The sequence below is a fragment of the Dreissena polymorpha genome, chromosome 2 (genome assembly GCF_020536995.1).
Source record: "Dreissena polymorpha isolate Duluth1 chromosome 2, UMN_Dpol_1.0, whole genome shotgun sequence".
Lineage (NCBI taxonomy): Eukaryota > Metazoa > Mollusca > Bivalvia > Myida > Dreissenidae > Dreissena > Dreissena polymorpha.
In genome coordinates, this window is record NC_068356.1 from 118,263,509 (window position 1) to 118,277,575 (window position 14,067).

The following is a 14,067-nucleotide window of genomic DNA, read 5'->3' on the forward strand; positions in this document are numbered from 1 at the left end:
TGCCACTTGCACTCTCTCTAATCACAGAGCGAGAGGCATTGCCGGCTGTCTTACCTGGCTGTTCCTCGTCCTCTCCAGCAGCACTTGCCTCCTCTTTGGGCTCAACATAATCTCCCCTGCCACCTTAACTCTCTCTACTCACAGTGCATGAGGCATTTCCAGCTGTCTTACTTAACTGTTCCTCGTCCTCTCCCACAGCACTTGCCTCCACCTTGGGCTCAATATAATACCCCCTGCCACCTGCACTCTCTCTACTCACAGTTCACGAGGCATTGTCATCTGTCTTACCTGGCTGTTACTCGTCCTGTCCTGCAGCACTTGCCTCCACCTTGGGCTGAACATAATCCCCCCTGCCACCTGCACTCTCTCTACTAACAGAGCGCAAGGCATTGTTGGCTTTCTTGCTCCCGATTTTAAATCCCACAACCTAAAGTAAATTTATTAAATTAATAAAGTATATAAATTAATTAGGCTTAAACCTTACAGTTTTTCGCTGTTGGCATGCTCTTATTCTGTTTTATGTTCACACTGATTTATTTTATACCGGTTCTATTATTTGAATACTCCCCTATTGCTATATTTAAGGTTGATAATAAACACTGTTCTTTAATTTACTTGATGAAGTTCTTTATTTCAAAAGAGACTGTAGTCGGTGAATGTATTGTTGACAAATATTGAAATCAATTATCAGGTAGATGAATACAAATAAAACACAAAACAGAAGTTAACAATATGTATATGTAAATTATATAAAGTCCGAATTTCAGATTCAATGCGATAATCTACTTCCAGTAATTTTTATTATTTAATACCCAATTAGTATGCCTGTATTGTATGCAGTATAATTCAGAATAAATCAATGTAATGCAAAACAGCTTTCAAAATGAAAGAGCTGGAGGAATTTTCATGATTTAAGGACTTTCTTAAAGTTTTTGCTTGGGAGCTTTATGAATACAGGCCCAGATTTTATATCTGTCAATTACTATAACTGGTCATGAATAATAATATACAGTGAGATAACTTTCAGACATATACCAGTATACAGACACAGACCTCTTTATATCTGTCAATTACTGTAACTGGTCATGAAAAATAATAAACAATGATATAACTACCAGTCATATACCGGTATACAGACACAGACCTCTTTATATCTTCCAATTACTATAACTGGTCATGAATAATAATATACAGTGAGATAACTTGCAGACATATACCAGGTCCGTAGCCAGAGTTTTGAAAAGGGGGTTGCGAATTTGCCCATCAACGATTGTCATTGAGCAACGAAGTGGCGAATGGGGTAGGTGGTGGAGGGGTTGTCCCCTTCCTCCTATCGGGGGTTTGGAGGTCCTCCCTCTAGAACATTTTGAAAATGAAAAGTAAAATCCTGCATTTTGGTGGCCTTTCATCTGAATTCAGAGACTGAAGTTATATAGCATTTTTATAAAATTCACATTCATTGACTATACTTAGTGACTGATCGACATGAATATGATATAACATACGTGTATTCCCCACTGCCGTTTTTCAATAACCACCTTTTTTGATCAGTCACGGAAATACATAATTTTATACCCGAAGCTAGTATGCGCGCACACACTTTGTTTACATATGAAACAACACATTGATAGAATATAAAATCAACAATAAGAACTGCATACAATATCATTATTTATTGATATCTTGATAACATTGGTGTATTTCACCATTGCAAAATTCTACCATTCCTAAATCAAGCAAATTAAAAGGAAATATTTGACTTTTTTTCAAAACAACTGTTTGTCTGCTACGATGGATAGTACCCGAGGCCTAGCATTGCTCTAGACGTGCTAATAGTGGTTTTTACAACAAACACTGATTGACAAAACTGGGTCTTCTCTAATCTGCATCAATACTAAACAGAAACAAAAGTTATAACTGGTAACTTTTATTTTTTGACATTATTTTTTAACAAATTAGCTATCATTTTCCAAACGAATTTCAGAAGACAACAATTAAGGCTTCATAAAGACCCTTTAACCACAAACTACTGGTCCTATCGTCTCAAAGCCCTTATTTATGTATAACAGGACTTTGAAGAAAAAATATGGACTTATTTGCCCGTATGTTCAAGATCCGTCACTGATAATGAACATTAAACGTTAACGTCCACCTGATCATATATGTTATAACGTTTTAAATTCATTAAAACAACTGTTTCAAAGTATGGAATTTTTCCTAGTGTCAAGTTTGACATAATTAAAACATTATGGGCAGTTCTGTATGTGGAGCACAACAGATGCCATAAGGTGTTGGTAAACTACAAAAAAGCTAGATTGCTTTGTAGAAATGATTTGTTTTCTTGCCATACAACAACAAAAAATGATCCTTTCTTGAGCATAGCTGATATTTTTTGTCTGAAAACCCTTAAGTTGATCCGAAAATGGTTGTACGAGGATATAACAAAAAGACAACGCAGTCTGTCAAAAATGCTGTGTACAATCGTTCATTGTTATAAATCGTGGTATAATGAAATAAAATTATTAACCAGTGACTCATAAGTGTTCGTCAATAGTAGACGGGTGTCTATTGATTTCCGTCATTTTCGGAAGCTGGCATAACATTCCATTTATAATAATCTAAAATGTTCTCTCTTTCCTGTTGGTAGCATATTGAATTCAACATTATTGTAACACTTAAATAAGAAGACTCACTGGATTCCGGGAAAAGGTCAATAATCGTTTTTGCGTCGAATAAAGTTGGGTGCATCTTATAGTTCAAATATTTTTTTACTCGTCAAAAAACATTGGGTGCAAACGCACCCAATGCTACCCCCCACCAGGCTTCGGGTATTTATACCGGTATATACATACACAGACCTCTCTATATCTGTCAATTACTATAACTGGTCATGAATAATAATAAACAGGGAGATAACTTCCAGACAAATACTACCCTTCTTCAAGTTCTTGGTGTCCAAGAATCTGAAATCAAAAAAGTTTTTGTCATCATTTGAAATCAACTTTAGTCTATCGTTTCATGATTCTCTTACATAAAGTAACTGACAGTGCTATTGGCCCTGTAAATGGATTAGAGTTTCCCCACAAAATGCGTCTAACATATCAGCCTTCATTTACCACAGGATTAGTCCAGGTCCAAATATGGCATCCTTGATCTCCACCTCATTAACCTGTGTGCTAATTTAGTAAACACTCCATTGATCAATAGTGAAATTAAAACCACTATCTTAGATAAACACACTTGTTCAGTAACTGTTGTTGAACAATCCTTTAAATTCCATTTTGATATAACAGTTTTCACAAACTCATTTTCATCATTATTGGCCTTTGACCTCTTCTTTAACACAACCCTAAATTAAGAGCTACAGCCATGGTTGTTTTGACACATTGCTTACACTTTGGCTAGATTTCAAAATGTATCATTCAAACATGAAAATATTTGCTGCCAGACTTTAAGAATGGACCAATTTTATATATAACTATCTAATAGTAAAAAACAAGAGCACCGCCTTGCGGGTGCAGACCGCTCATCTATTTTCTTTTTAAAGGTGAAGGGACTCTCATTTTCAATCACAAAGGAGGGAGGGGTGGAGTGAAGAGGGTTGCATTGTGTGGGGGTGTGAACATTTATAACATGATCGGGGGGTGGGGGGTGGGGGGGGGGGTGGGGATTCTTGGGTGCTATGGTTGGACGGTATTTCAAACATAAAATAATAAAAATAAATATTTGTGTTTTTTAACCGTTTCAAAAAAAAAATTGGGGGGGGGGGGGGTGAGGAGGGGGGTAAAGTGTGAGGGTGTGATGGTAATTTGTGAGATAAAAAAAAATTGGGGGGGGGATTCGGGTGGGGGGAAGGGGGGTCGGGGGGGGGGGGGATTCTCGGGTGCGATGGTTGGACGGTATTTCAAACATAAAATAATCAAAATAAATAGTTTTGTTTTTTAACCGTTTAAAAAAAAAAAATTGGGGAGGGGGTGGGGGGGGTATAGTGTGAGGGTGTGGTGGTCATTTGTGAGATGATCTTAAAAAAAAATATAGGAGGGGGGGTTTCGGGGGGGGGGGAAGGGGGGGGGCACGGGCAATGGTTTGGGTGGAGTCTATTGTGGTATGTCAGGTAAGAGTAGTTTTGTCAAAGTATCAATCAAATCTAATCATAAATAAAGAAGTTATGTCAATTTTAGGAAAATTTAATAATTTGACCTTGAGAGTCAAGGTCATTCAAAGGTCAAGGTAAAATTCAACTTGCCAGGTACAGTAACCTCATGATAGCATGAAAGTATTTGAAGTTTGAAAGCAATAGCCTTGATACTTAAGAAGTAAAGTGGATCGAAACACAAAATTTAACCATATATTCAAAGTTACTAAGTAAAAAAAGGGCAATAATTCCGTAAAAATGACATCCAGAGTTATGCAACTTGTTCTTTTACTGTACCCTTATGATAGTTTGCGAGTGTTCCAAGTATGAAAGCAATATCTATGACACTTTAGGGGTAAAGTGGACCAAAACACAAAACTTAACCAAACTTTCAATTTTCTAAGAATAAAGGGCCGATAATTCCGTCCAAATGCCAGTCAGAGTTACATAACTTTGCCTGCACAGTCCCCTTACGATAGTTAATAAGTGTTGCAAGTATGAAAGCAATAGCTTTGATACTGTAGGGATAAAGTGGACCTAAACACAAAACATAACCAAATTTTCAATTTTCTAAGTATAAAAAGGGCACATAATTCTGTCAAAATGCCAGTCAGAGTTACATTACTTTGCCTGCACAGTCCCCTTATGATAGTTAGTAAGTGTTGCAAGTATGAAAGCAATAGCTTTGATACTGTAGGAATAAAAAGGACCTAAACACAAAACTTAACCAAAATTTTCAATTTTCTAAGTATAAAAAGGGCACATAACTCTGTCAAAATGCACGCCAGAGTTATCTAATTTGCCTGCCCAGTCCCCTCATGATAGTAAGTAAGTGTACCAAGTTTGAAATGCAATAGCATTGATACTTTCTGAAAAAAGTGGACCTAAACGCAAAACTTAACCAAACTTTTCAATTTTCTAAGTATAAAAAGGGCACATAATTCAGTCAAAATGCACGCCAGAGTTATCTAACTTTGCCAGCCCAGTCCCCTCGTGATAGTAAGTAAGTGTTCCAAGTTTGAATGCAATAGCATTGATACTTTCTGAGAAAAGTGGACCTAAACGCAAAACTTAACCGGACACCGACGCCGACGCAGACGCCGACGCCAAGGTGATGACAATAGCTCATATTTTTTTTTCAAGAAATAGATGAGCTAATAATAATACCCTATGCCATCAAAATTACCTCCTGCGCCCAACATTAAGAAGCATCAAAAAAGCCTCTTCACAGGCACCACGTCCATGTAGACTATCAGAACCTCTGGCATCCCTGATGGCACGTTTCAAGTATTTTCTCTGGTCTGCTTGGTTAAGAGTCTAGTATTCTTCACGGATCTCCTCCACTTCTTTGACAGTGAAGAAGGTTGTGCACATCAGAGCACAACACGTGTGTGCTGTAACACCCGGTATGTCAATACCACTCTGGGCCTCCCTTCCTCTTTTTCCACCTGAAAAAAATATGGTACATGCTTCAAGTACATTTATGTGTTCTTTGAAGACACACATTGAATAAAGCCTTTCATCCCATTTTCACCGCAGCAATGACGGTACAACACCCAATAGAATGAAAGCCTTTATTCCACCTTGGTGAATACCCCTGTCACGTGCACGGACTTCTTTTAATCCTTCCACTTAATGATTTGTTTCATAACAAAACTCTACAGTTACATAAGCTTTAGCTTTATACGACCCCAACCGTTAGATCTAATAACGGGACATAATTAATCGATATCCGCACTATGATTTAGCTAATTGATTGTGTCATAAAATGACTTAGCCATTATGTCAATTTCCAATAATCTGAGATGTCATTTTTTGGTGTGCACGATTTTTAGCGAGTGTCTAGGAATAAGGAAAAAGAAGACATGTTTTTGTGTTGATGAATCCTGGATGTTATAATGAAAAACATTACCTCGGAAACGGTGAGACAAAGGATTTAGATCTACATGTAGATCTGGCTTATTGATTTTTAGAATGTGCGTGCCTATTTGAATGTGAAGTTGTGGGTGTAGGATATGCTGATGGATGTTTAAGATATAAGTAAATGTAAGGGGATTTTATTTGATGAATAAACTTTGTCATTTAATCAAAGAAAGTCTTTTCAGTAAGAATAACCTGTTTGTACCAACTGTTTCAAGCTTGATAGAATTGTTATGGATTCATTCATCCATTCAAACGGATTCACACAGGCCTAGTGAAATGATTTTTTTTCTGCAATGTTTGTGTCGGTTGTATAGATTCAGTTATAGCACATAAATTTTATTTTAGCAAATCAAACCCGTTCAATGCTGGCTTAATACCTATGTCATTTTTCGGCTTTGGTAGGCAACTGAGGTTTGAGACAGGGTTATTCATAATAACCCATACAGCAATGGTGTTACCATGCATTAGATTTAGTCAGTACTTTATAAAGTATATTATAGCTCATATTGAACCTGTGTCCTGGCATTTTGATCTTGTAGTGGCACCCTTGATTCCAGTGTCGATATACACTGAAAAGACTAACGCAGATTACGCCATCTGAAGACAGAATAATTATTTTTAGAGGATATGATAATTTTTATAAAAACAATAAACATGGAACCGTGCACAGATTAAAATAGAAATGGAGAGTATTAAGAGTGTATGTGTGACATTGTTTACAATTCTCTTGCTGTATGCTTTGTTTTATTGCAAGTACACCTATCATCAAAAAACATGTCAAGTACAACTTCTTCAGGAAAAAATACGAGTAGTAAATAGCTTCTGTATAATATAGAATCTATTTCCGACAGCAAAAGAACAGTCAGTGATATAAGCTCTTCTGATTGGCTATGCAACGTCCCTTTCATATACTTACAAGTTAAAAATAATCATTTTTTTGAGAATAGTATTGATTCTAACAACAAATAAAAAATAATGTTTTGCTTTTAAAGGTCCGCACAAAATATAGGGTTGGTCGGGTTGGAAGAAATGATTATTTGTTGATGCCTTCGAATACCGGGGTATACAAAGAAATTATTATCAAGCATGTGCAATACCTTTTATGTTTTGAAACATATTTTTTATGAAATGAACTACTCTTTTACCTTGAAATAATTAATGAGAAAATCAGAGCTTCCCTTGACATACTTATTATTAGCTCGGCTATTTTCGGAGAAAACCCGAGGTATTGTCATAGCCAGTTCGTCGTGTCGTGTCGTGTCGTCCGCCGTCCGCGCCGTGCTAAAACCTTAACATTTTGTTAACCTTTTGAACATTGATTCTAAAATCAAAGTGCTTCCACCTACAACTTTGAAACTTCATATGAACATGCACCTTGATGAGTTCTACACGCAACAACCATTTTTGGATCACAAGGTCAAAGGTCAAGGTCACTGTGACCTATAAAAAAAATACTGTGACAAGCTTTCATTTATTCAAAACTGCACCCGCAGCAGAGTGTTGGCACCCGTTATGCGGTGCTTTTGTTCATATCTTCATCACACCCTAGGGTGAATAAAAAAAAGACAAAACAAAAACACAATTTCTGATAGAGTATTGGAAAAAGTGTCTCACAGCATTTTGCGATAATGTTCAAAAGAAAATGTAAATACATTTTAAATGCTTATTTAGGCCACAACAAATTGATTAAATGTTCGACGGATTTGCCGCACCTAAAATCCTGAAAACGAAATAAAAATAGTTTTATTTTTATTTTGCGCCCGCAGCAACAGATTTTCTGCGAACCTATTCATTTATTGATTTAGCTTAATTAAGCCTTCGTATTTTGCGACCTATACTGTTATAACGCTTTGCGTTATTAGATCGGTTTATGGTAACAAAACATGGCAGCTTTCGTTTAGGTTATATTACACTAATTCCGATTCCCATAGGGTCCCATTATAAAACTGACAACTTTCACAGCATTTTTCTTGCCTTTTCGACGTATCAATTTTTCCGAACCTGGTATCATTTTAAAGATGGATCTGTCATCTTCCAATAATTGCAATCAAAAACATACCGTCTCGCAACTTCTAAGAAAGTAAATCGCTGTCGAATGAACCCACCGTAGAAAAACGTGTTTCGGAATCCTAATTTCGACAAAAGCCCCACACAATAGAAAACACACCCTCAAAAGTTCATCTTTTAAGTTAGCTTCCAATCCAAGGCATCAAAGTACTCCAGACACATACAGGATATTACAAATAACCACAAAAGTCATGTCTCACATTGTTAAATGGCTTATATTCAAGAAGAGAAAAGGAACTCTTTAGAAATAGGCACTACTTTCGAATGGACCACGGAGGGATACACAATGATTTAGTGTAATGTAACCTTTAAGGGAACTCAACTTTGTCCTATCTTTTTCAAACTTTCTCCACATGAGATTTCAACTATTTCCACAATGAATATGCAATTTCAGTGCATTCGGATGGGGGTAAAGGCCTTAAAATGGCCATTTAAAGCGGTGACTAAATTGGCCGCAGTCAAGTCGGAATGCATGATTTTTAGTCTAAGTGACGACAGCTGATTTTGCGTCTCCAATTATTGTTACGCGTAACTTTCATGGCAAAAACTGGTATCATTGCATGCGAAATTCACCAATATATCAGCAAAAGGCCCAAATAAATGTATTGATTGTGAATCAGTGTACTTTTCTTGATGAAATAGGAGACTTTTTTTAAATTTTAAGCACTTTTTTCAATAAAAAACTCACTGACAGCATATAAAATCATGTTTTTTAAGAAAATTATTATTAAAAGCTTCACCTACAATCTAAACATACACATTGCAATTACAAAAATTAATGCTATTATGATGAGAGGCATAATTTTCAGCTTTCAAGCTGATACAAGCCGGCTACCCAAAATTAACACTTAAAAAGGCGCAAATCGCTCCTTCAACAGCTTACGACACAAAGTGACACTTAATGCGCATCCAGATAGTCTCTCGCATATAAATAAGTCCTGTTAGCGACATTTTATTAAGTATTCTCTTTAAAATCCAGTGTTGAAAGCATAAGTTTTGCAAAAATGTCCACAGTCACCATGCAAAAGAGCATGTTTGCTAAGGAATTCCTACGCGAGTGGCCACACTAATGTCGTGGCAGGAAAGTCATTTGGGTGTGATTCCTCTGTAGTTCAGTGAACATTCATTCCACTACCTGGGGATGACTATCAGGATCGATTTTCCCAGCTTAGTGTAGTGTTGACCTTTCAGGATGTTGATGGATCGTCCACAAGCGCTGCACCACTGCGGCCTCTGTTCAGGACACAGAGTCGGATTGAGGTGTACACAAACCCGCAGTCAGGCAAGGATCATCCAGACCTTTAATAAAATAAAATGTTTAGGCCCCTGAAACTGGCAATTATGTTCAACACTGAGATAAGTATACACATAGAGGAGACATCATGCCATGGCTTTCTCATTATTGACACGGCAAACTCGAGCAGCCGGGGACTTGGCTCTAAACAAAAACAGGTATGCTCCATCAATGTGAGCAAGATGGCATGTCAGAGTAAAAAAGGGCAAACAAACATACAAAAGAGATATGTAGGAAATTAGAAATTAAATGCCAGAAGTAATTTTAAGTATTGCTTTTCTGTCTGCAAGGGTTGCTGTGGAAAATAGTGCTTAACGCATAGTTTGGCCTGTAGGGGTTCTGCTAGCAAGAACAAATCGAAGTCATATCTGCCCGCGAACTGTAAGCTTGAGATAACCATATCTGATGAAGTACTGCTTTGAGAATGCATTCTTATTGTACTTGAACCAGATCGCATTGACAGCACAAGGCTTCAGACCCCCCAAAAGTGTGAGGCTTTCAATAATGCTTACCTGATACCAGACCGCATTGCCCGAGACAGTGACTTTCTCCCGGAACTGCACAGGCTGCATCCGCAGCACAATCCTTAAGCTCAATCATGGTCTGGCTGACTCTGAAATAGTGAAATCTGAATTTACAGATGCTCATTTGTCTAAAGGTTATGAGTTTATTGCCTATCTTATTAAAAGCAAACACAATGACATGCTTAAAAAGACATGTGCATTTCTGAAAAGACATACAGCTGCCCGATACTTGACTAGGAAAAGGCGCTATGGTCTTCACTCTGAAATTCATTACTCTAAGGGCTTAACAGAACAAAAGCCAGATCTTACAGCTAATTGGCCCCACCTACAGCTAAATATGCTTTATAGGTTGAAAATAAAGTTATTTGTCTGAAAAACTAGTGCTATTAACTCATCAGCTATGTTGCTCCACTGGCCGCAATTCTGTAAACATAGTGTATATATGGAAATACCTAGTCTACCACCTGCACCGCACCACTACGTCCACTGTAAAAATACACAGCTAAGTTAGTACTTTAACGAACAAACTGAAATTCATGTGTTAATTAAACAATCAGTATGATGACTCACATTGAAATCATGTCCAGTGCACCAGTCAGAGCAAGACAGCTAGCGGATTGTTGACCATCTACGGCTCAAGGACAAACGGTCAGGCCTACAAACAAAGAGAAAAATGGCATAAATGGGTTGCATGCATGTAATTTTGCATATTTTTCATCTTACTCTCCACCTGAAACTTCAATCTATGGACATAATAATATTTACATTTAAGATTTGTTGGAAATGTTACCCTTACTTGTCAATACCAGGTCCCCCACCCATACGGAACCGTCTAAAACCACCTAAAACATCCATTTGGACCAAAATATTGACACCTCTCATCTATTTTAGCACCCAAATCATCAAAACATTAATTAAAATTCATGTTCTACTTGTCTCGCTTGCAGACGAATCCATGTGACCTTGACATTGCAGTAAATGTGCTTTTTAAAGGTTATATTACACTAATTCCGATTCCCATAGGGTCCCATTATAAAACTGACAACTTTCACAGCATTTTTCTTGCCTTTTCGACGTATCAATTTTTCCGAACCTGGTATCATTTTAAAGATGGATCTGTCATCTTCCAATAATTGCAATCAAAAACATACCGTCTCGCAACTTCTAAGAAAGTAAATCGCTGTCGAATGAACCCACCGTAGAAAAACGTGTTTCGGAATCCTAATTTCGACAAAAGCCCCACACAATAGAAAACACACCCTCAAAAGTTCATCTTTTAAGTTAGCTTCCAATCCAAGGCATCAAAGTACTCCAGACACATACAGGATATTACAAATAACCACAAAAGTCATGTCTCACATTGTTAAATGGCTTATATTCAAGAAGAGAAAAGGAACTCTTTAGAAATAGGCACTACTTTCGAATGGACCACGGAGGGATACACAATGATTTAGTGTAATGTAACCTTTATCTTGCCATGTCGGCCAAAGACACATATGAAAATGTTAATTTTCCCCCGTGGCAATTAGTCATTGCCACACAGATGATTTTAGTAATTTTATATTTCAACATCGACATCAGTATATGAAATGTTGCCGGTATGCGTACGATTGGTAAAAATTTGCAATAAACTTGATGGTATTGAAAAAAAATTAACATGCAAATGATCGTCGCCGTTGAACTGGACAAAAAATGTCGGGTACAAATGCACATTGTGCCCCAAAAACATGAATTTAACATAAGTAAAAAAAGTGAACAAACTTCCTGGACATAAACAACTTTACTGGGATTTAATTGACTTTTTTTTAAATACAAAACTTTTTCTATCCATTTCTTATTTTTCGTTCATTAGGAAGATATGATTTATTTACTTTACAAAACGTAAACTTCTCATTTCTAATTTTAACAGTGCTAAACTAACAAAAGCAATGCAATGAGTATTGTATAATACCATAACCTATGATATTAAGAACTAATACACATTCGAGATATTTCATATCAGTGTTTTTTTCCCAAAATTACAGCCTCTCACAGGCTGTGTTAAACTTGCAAAATGTAAAAAATGCTGTTTCCCAATAGCAAAAAGTAACTTTAAAAAAAGTCTCGCCAAAATTTTCAAAAAATATGTCAAACTTTGTTTACAAACTCAGCTGCTTTATTGATTTTATCATTCTGCAGTTAAATACCTTAACACTCTAATATATAAATTTTAGGCAGCACTTTAACATGCACTTATTATCAATTGGTATTCTTAAGAAATAATCGACGGGTAATCGTTGGTTATTGCGGAAATAACCAACTGTATGGAGTTCCGATGCGTAGGAATTAAAACACAAGGGCGTAGCCCGAGTGGTTTGATAACACGCAACGGAACGACATACCGTTGGTTATTACCGCAATAACCAACGCTTACACGTCGATTATTTCGATTCTTACACGATTTCGTTAATAAGTTATCCGCGATTTAAAGGTTATAAATGAGAATCATATAAATCGAACGTCCTCCACTTTTCCGCGAAAACGTGACGTCACCACAACAATGACTATCAAATGACGTCGTCTTCATTCATAAGCAGTGCGCGGACAATCAAAGTGACGTCATACGTATCTCCATTGGTATATGGGGGTAATAACCCACGGTAATTTTCCTTCTTTGTAAATAGAAAACAAGTTACGTGCCGTGGTAGAATTAAGAAATAATCGACGGGTAACCGTTGGTTATTGCGGTAATAACCAACGGTATGGAGTTCCGATGCGTAGGAATTAAACCACGAGGGCGTAGCCCGAGTGGTTTGATAACAAGCATCGGAACGACATACCGTTGGTTATTACCGCAATAACCAACGGTTACCCGTCGATTATTTCGATTCTAACACGATTTCATTAATAAGTTATCCGCGATTTAAAGGTTATAAATGAGAATTATATCAACCGAACGTCCTCCACTTTTCCGCGAAAATGTGACGTCACCACAACAGTTAAAATCAAATGACGTCGACTTCATTCATAAACAGTGCGCCGACAATCAAAGTGACGTCACTTTAAACAACCGTTGGTATATCGGGGTAAAAACCAACAGTAGTTTTCCTTCTTTGTATATAGAAAACAAGTCACGTGCCGTGGTAGATTATTTATAATCATAATAATAATGATTCAATTTTCCCAATTTCGTGGTTTTATTTATCGCTCTTTATCACTCCCCAATCAAAAACGCACAGGCTGTAAAGTATGTCGCGAAGAAAAATCACTGCTTATGCTTAATATTTATTGTATTATTTATTGTTTCATGTTATTAAACCATCATTGACAGAAAACTGAGCTTCTGATATAACTTTGATAATGAAAACTACAGTGTACCATGTAAATTTAAGTCATCACTACCTGGTGTGAGTAAGAACAACATCTATTGGAGATTTTTTTATTTATTTTTACAAACATTTGATATGGGCTTAAACTCAATTATTACTACTAAATGATCTTTTACTGGTATTTTGCAGATATCATGCATTTATTTGGCAAAATATATCAATTTATATAGACAATATATGTATTTTTTATGTTTCGCTTTTCGCTCGCCTGTGATTTAACATAAATATAATAAAAATAAATTTATTTTTATTTCGCTCGCTCGCTCTATTTTTTGAAAGCGAAAATCCGTAGAACAAATCTTCAATTTGTTGTGGCCTTATGGATGATGATAAAAAATAAATGATCAATATGAAAAGTTCTTATGAAATACTGGGAACAAATTAAAATGAGTGTTGCCATATTGAAATCTTATTGCGGTTTTTCCAGAGACAGTTTAAAAATGGTTTTACCCTTACCCGCATAGATACGCATAATCCCGTCTCGATCGATTCCTTAATACATCCTTATCAACCATGCTTTCTATCTATTACTGCATATACTTACTACTTCTACCGTCGCCAATCATTACCCGATAATCCCGTATATTCCAGTTTTAAAGCAAATTCTGGTACATACGATAAAAGTGCACAAGACTTTCAAGAAACACAAACATTTGCCATTTTTCTTAAGTATCAAATACATTTTTGCATTTTTTTGCTATTTAAAGATGTGATGAAATAACGTTCTATCGGGGCGGGTTTTTTCACTGAACACGC

General features: G+C 36.5%; 3 protein-coding genes and 2 long non-coding RNA genes across 6 annotated transcripts in view; 3 read left to right on the top strand and 2 right to left on the bottom strand.

Annotated features, from left to right (window-relative positions):
• The window catches only part of LOC127868686 (G protein-activated inward rectifier potassium channel 3-like), a 318,245-nt gene that overhangs the window by 166,391 nt on the left and 137,787 nt on the right, over nucleotides 1-14,067 (top strand). The gene's annotated exons all lie outside the window — the stretch shown is intronic.
• LOC127868700 (WD repeat domain phosphoinositide-interacting protein 4-like) overlaps nucleotides 1-14,067 on the top strand; it is a 379,045-nt gene that overhangs the window by 127,392 nt on the left and 237,586 nt on the right. The window lies entirely within an intron of this gene.
• The window catches only part of LOC127868704 (collagen alpha-2(VIII) chain-like), an 82,068-nt gene that overhangs the window by 8,967 nt on the left and 59,034 nt on the right, over nucleotides 1-14,067 (top strand). The gene's annotated exons all lie outside the window — the stretch shown is intronic.
• On the bottom strand, nucleotides 5,328-13,845 carry LOC127868722 (uncharacterized). Its single transcript, XR_008044230.1, has 3 exons — nucleotides 13,768-13,845; nucleotides 6,571-6,655; nucleotides 5,328-5,583 (listed from the first exon to the last, which is right to left on the bottom strand). It is a non-coding gene; the product is annotated as an uncharacterized LOC127868722 (long non-coding RNA).
• On the bottom strand, nucleotides 8,892-11,287 carry LOC127868721 (uncharacterized). The gene is made up of 3 exons (XR_008044229.1): nucleotides 10,514-11,287; nucleotides 9,932-10,032; nucleotides 8,892-9,424 (listed from the first exon to the last, which is right to left on the bottom strand). It is a non-coding gene; the product is annotated as an uncharacterized LOC127868721 (long non-coding RNA).